The sequence below is a fragment of the Vanessa atalanta genome, chromosome 22, assembly GCF_905147765.1.
Source record: "Vanessa atalanta chromosome 22, ilVanAtal1.2, whole genome shotgun sequence".
In the NCBI taxonomy this organism is placed as follows: Eukaryota; Metazoa; Arthropoda; class Insecta; order Lepidoptera; family Nymphalidae; genus Vanessa; species Vanessa atalanta.
This window is the reverse complement of record NC_061892.1, coordinates 3563590-3569724: the sequence shown is the minus strand read 5'-3', so window position 1 is coordinate 3569724 and position 6135 is coordinate 3563590. Positions and strand designations below refer to the sequence as shown.

Genomic DNA, 6135 nt, shown 5'->3' with positions numbered 1-6135 from the left:
AATGTTTTATACAATGGTTTTTAGTGCAATTCGGTCATGTCTTTCGAAATGATTGTAAAGAAAACTGACGCTTATCAAAGACGTTTTTTTTCTTAATTTAATTTAACAAAGCATACGACGACATATATTTGAATAAAATTGCCAATCAAATAATTTCTTTTATAAGTTTTATTTAACAAGATTATTTTCTAAGATCAACTAGGAACGTCCACACCTATTTCTACATGTTGTACATTTTGTTTAGCCGGGATGGCCCAGTGGTTAGAACATCTTAAACGATGGTTGTGGGTTCAAACCCAGGCAAGCACCACTGAATTTTCATGTGTGTTTATAATTCATATCGTGCTCGGCGGCGAAGGAAAATATCGTGAGGAAACTTGCATGTGTCTAATTTCAACGCAATTCTGCCACATGCGTATCTACCAACCAGTATCGGCGCAGAGTGGTGGAATATGCTCCAAAACCTTTTCCTCAAAGGGAGAGGAGGCCTTAGTCCAGCAGTGGGAAATTAATAGGCAGTTAATGTGTACATTGCTTAGGGTACCACAGGCAAAATTAATTAATATATCTATTTACTTGGTGGTCGGACTTTGTGCAAGGCCTTCTGGATAGATACTACAAACTCATCATCCACCCAGTGTAACTACAGGCACAAGAGACTCAACATTTCGTTCCCAAGACTGGTGGTGCATTGACTATGTAAAAAATTATTAAAACTCCCTATGGTGCCAATGTCTAAGTTGGTGGTGGTTAATTTAATTTGTCTCTCCGCCTGCCGGTGACATAAAATAAAAGCAAAGAGCCTTATTAATATTGGGATATTTTGCCACAAATAAGCTATTTTTATTTTTCAATCAGGTCACCTGACAAAGCTTGGGGACTAAGTTGTTATTACCCTTGTTCTGTAATTACAAATTTATTTATTTATAATACAAAACTGTATACAGTCATATCATTACAGGACATTGTTGACCCAATTCGATATTAGCACGTTTATTAACAGTATTTAAAATAATCGGAAATCGGATATATATTATATATTCTGATAGATATATAACAAAATATATATGTGATTGATAAAATTAAATTAAATCAAATTAATTTTAATTAAATTATTCAAGCAGGTTTTTGCAAACATTTTTAAATAGTCATTTTACAAGATAAAATTAAATTAACCACGTTTCGGAATGTCGAATTTACCAAAGAGAACCGGCAAAAATTCAATGAATTCCTACTCTAAACTATGAAAAGTATGAGAAACGTAAATACTGAGTTTACGCTTTTTTAACAGACTTCAGAGTAAAAAGAGGTTCTTGTTTGGATTTATTATATTTTTTTTACATATGTTTGGGTATCTCTTTTGAAATTTTGATTTAATTTTGATGATGCTTTTAGAGTTGCGTTCAGTGTAGCTCTAAAGCGGTTCTATCTCAACGTAATTGGCATTGGTCATTTCAAGGTCACGTTCTGATTAATTTTAGAAATAAAATTTTAATATTTATTTAAAATAAAATAACCATCGAATCCTATATGAATTTTTTTTTTTTTATATCAAAAGATGTCTTTTATCGATTCGTTGAATTAGTGATTTAAGATATATTAATATGGAATAATTCTGTCATTGTTACAATGAATTAATACACCAAAAAGATAAATACACGATGCAAATATAATTATTCTGATAAAACTGTAACAGTGTAACAATAATTATATTTTTGTAAATTTTTTTGAAATGTAGTTTTTATGGATCGTTTTTTCATGTATTTCTTTTAGTTGTCGGTTAATGGTATTTCTCTGAGACTGTATCAATATTGAATTTTACAAAATTATTAAGAGATTATGTACTGGCAACAATATAATGGTAGAAGTCATTAGAAGTAAGGCATAAGTTATTATAGTACTTCATATTTTAAGATACAACAGCAAAGCAGTAACTTGTCTAAAATCTAAAATTTACTGTAATTTAAATAAATACTTTTTTTCCAAGCATAAAGTCAGGTAAGGCCAGTTATAAGGGCAGTGTTATAGAATTAAAAAGTTTTTGTTAAAACTAACCCGAAGAAGTATCGTTACAAAAATTAAAAGGTATATAACATTAGTTTTATCAACACCAGTTGATTTAAGTACATCGTCGAATAAATTAAAACAGCACACATTTAATTCCGATATTTTTTGCCCATGAATTGTGCTAATCTTTGATCGTCCAATCTTCTTTAATCATATCCGATGCCTTTTCAGCAATCATTATTGTAGGTGCATTTGTATTTCCTCTTACAGTTGTAGGCATTATAGATGCATCAACAACTCGTAAATGTTTAATTCCATAGACTCGCAATCTTGAATCAACTACAGCATTTTTGTCCCAAGACGGTCCCATTTTGCAAGTTCCAGCTGGATGGAAAATTGTGGTTGTATATTGCATCAATAAACACACACAATAGTCATATGATCCCCAAACGTATTCTTCACAGCCCTGAATTGGAGTTTTAATTATTCTCGCACCATTACGTTTAAATGCATCAGTTTCTTCTAAAGTTAAAGAATACATCATTCCTTCAACTAATGTATCTAAGTCCTCTTTAACTGTATAAAAACCAGAATATATCAAAGGTGGCCCAAAAACTGGATCTGTTTGATTTAATAGTAAATATCCTCTACTTTTGGGTGTAAGTAAGATCGGCCATATAGCAACACCACTGGACAAAGATAAAGGTGTTAGCCTTCTTTGAATATATATTTGAGGATCTGCAAGGAACTCTTCTACATTTCTGGCATCAAAATGAAATTGAATATCTGGTGCATTAACACGAGCGTATTTGGTTTTAATAAATGCGATGGCATTCAAAACACCTGATGTAGCTAAGGGTCCATTGTTAAAAATATCTTGTTTTCTATAGTTGATGACTTCATTAAATAGTTGAGAAGCATTAAGAGCCGTTGAAGTCTTATTAGAGAAAGCTATCGAAAGACCATTCGTTGTTACGTGCTCTTGTAAATTTTGGCCAACTTTTAAATCAGCTAATACTGGTATATTAAGGCTTTGTAAATGTTGTGTTGGTCCTATACCGGAGAGCATAAGTATTTTTGGAGAGTTTATTGTACCTCCACTAATTATCACTTCTCCTTTAGCATATACATTTATATAAGCACCATTTTTATAATAAGTCACACCTTGAGCTATATTAGAATTTGGATCAATAATGACTTTTGTGACAAAGGCATTTACGATAATGTCAAGGTTAGATCGTACATTACGTACTGGTCTTATGAAGGCTGTATTTGTTGAAAATCGACGACCATTTAAAGAAGTAGATTGTGCTAAATTGACTCCTAGATTATCTGGTAGTGTTAAATCTTTTAATGGTAGTCCTTTTTCTTGAAAAGCTTCTATTAACATAAGTGTATTTGCATCAGTGTAAGGAAATCTTTCTACATTAAGAGGTCCACCAACTCCATGATGAACCGTATCGTTCGCTTCTATATTGCGATTATTTTCAGATTTTCTAAAATAAGGAAGAACCTGTAATTTACAAAACATTTTTTTTAAATAAAAAAATTGAATCTAATTGTTTTTGTGGAATTTATCCTTTAATTATTTCTTTTTCAGAAATTATACACGTAATGAAATAGTTTTATGTTAATAAGTGTGGGCTAAAATAAAACATACAATATTTGTATCACCTCATTATAACTCCAACCTGGATTGCCCATATCTGCCCATCCGTCGTAGTCGAGCCTATTTCCTCTTATGTATACCATATAGTTAATGGCGCTGGTTCCTCCCATTGTTTTTCCTCTATAATATAGAAAACACAATTTGTAATGAATTTATGTTGAGTCGACTTCGTTGAATTTTGAGATTGTCATTTAGATGAAATTTTTTTTATTTATTAAATTAAAAAATATACTGCTACCAAATAAAAAAAAATAAGTATCTGTATTTTTTATTTATGATACTATTATTCGCAAAACCGATCAGCGGATGAAATGCATAATACCTTGTATCGGATAGTCTATTCTTAAACATTACTATTTTTGCTCCTGAAATATGGTTTTGGATTACGTAATAATTGTTGAAATTGTCTGGTTAGCCAAACTAAAACTATATTGATCTTCAGATCATATCGCCGTTATTCTCAAATGTAGGAGTATTTTCTCATTCTCTTAGTCTCACATAAGCCGTATTAAAAAAAAAACGAAAATTTTATATGATTGAAGAGGGATCCAGATCAGGCTTAGTGTTTTTACGTGCCGCCTTTAAAAGCGTAGAAATGAAACATTTTCACATTTGTAAAAAGTCAGTTAGGTTACATAAACAAGTCTTTACATTTACCTTGGCCATACGCACGTATGACTTTCTGAACCTCTGCATGACATATGTTCTGGTTGACCTCTGTAGTTCCAGTCTATATTGGATTGTTGGAGTACTGGCGCCAAACTTGGTATCATAGTAATATCGGGCTCTTCGGGACCGGCTTCAATTAAAAGCACCTATAGTTAAAATATTTATAAGCATCCTTCATAGGACTTTTTCAAAATGCAGATTAAGACACACATTTAAGGAGATGGTTAGGATCTTATTCCACCGCATTACACCAGTACTAATTTGTAGCCACACATGTGTCAGATTTTCATCCAATACATGCAGATTTATGCAATGCATGTATTTAACCAAGAAGAAGAAAGAATTAGAGGATATTTTGTGATATTTTTTTTCATCGAAAATATTTTATTGTATTATGTTTTGGATCAAACAAAACCCTTGAAAAATAATCCTATATATATTTTTTTATTATTTGGTTTTCAATGCAATATATGCAGTGAAGTCCGCGGTACAAAGGAATGTTCGAATTTGTACCCCAGGTAGGAGAGAACCGTGATATTAGTCGGTTGGGATATCTGGGTCTGGGTAAGATAGAGCAAGGCTGGTTTAGCTGTGTCAAGGTGAAAGTGAATAGAGCTTAAGTTGGTTTTCAGCCCCCTTATGTTGTAGATTTCCAAAATTCTGAAGTAAATATAAATTAACTCTTAGAAGTGAAGAGTGTGAAAAATTACAAGATATAAATAAAAATTACAAGACTGAATACAAGATAAAAGAAATAAATGTATATCTGAACTTACTTTCCTAAGTATATAGATGTTCACGCTAACTATAACTAAAATTTAACAAAAAACAATCATGACCTACTTTCCAATGCCGTACTTCTGATAATCGATTTGCGACTACACAGCCGGCTGATCCACCACCAACGATTATGAAATCATATTCTTCTATGTACCTCTGTGCTTTTATTTCATCTGTACCAGTATCGACAATTACTGGTCTCATACTTGATCCACTCATTTGTGGAACAGTATTTAGTTCTCTATACATACTTTGTGGTTTAGGATTTAATGTTGGTGACCATCTTCCGTTGCCTAATTCTTTTGAAAAAGTTGCAGTTTGTGTAGAATTTCGCATTTTTAGGGGTAGTGACATATTTGATAGAACATTGTTTGGATGATTTTGAGTTGCAGCCATTGAAGGTTTAAGTGATGTTGGGATCGATGATTGTATAAGGGTTTCGTTTGGATATAGATTGGCTCCCGTGTATGATATACTATATGATACACTTCCAAAAAGTTGCGTTAGCAGTGACAAAAATATGTATCCTGTAGGAGAACATTCTAATAATGGCACTTGCTGTTGGGGAGATGAGGCGTTTATATCCCTTGGAATCCAGACAGGCATCATTTTCTTTTTTCTATATTATTATTTAATATATATGAGTAAAATTTTGTTGAACTGCACTTAGCTATGTAAGCTTTTGAAATTGTAAATGACTTTTTTACTTTTTGTATTTCCCGTATAAGTACTAATGAAAATTTTCTGAATCATCTAAAGTATTAGGCGAAGGATATTGCACTGACAATTTAATCCTATGCATTTTACATAATCCATGAATAAATGAATTTAAATTGTAATTAGCTATAGTAATTGATAAAAATATATTAAAATTCCATTTATTTTATAAATACAATTGAGGTCCTGTTCATAAAATGAACGCGTATATCCTATGATTACTTTTGTTTTTTTGTTTAAGTTATTTATTTTTATCTTTAAGCCATTATCAAGAAAAAAACGTTGGTTGTAAA

The 6135-nt window shown here is 31.6% G+C and overlaps 1 pseudogene; it reads right to left on the bottom strand.

Annotated features, from left to right (window-relative positions):
• Positions 1 to 2140: 2140 nt before the first annotated feature.
• On the bottom strand, positions 2141 to 5329 carry LOC125072581 (annotated as a pseudogene).
• Between the last annotated feature and the right edge of the window lie 806 nt (positions 5330 to 6135).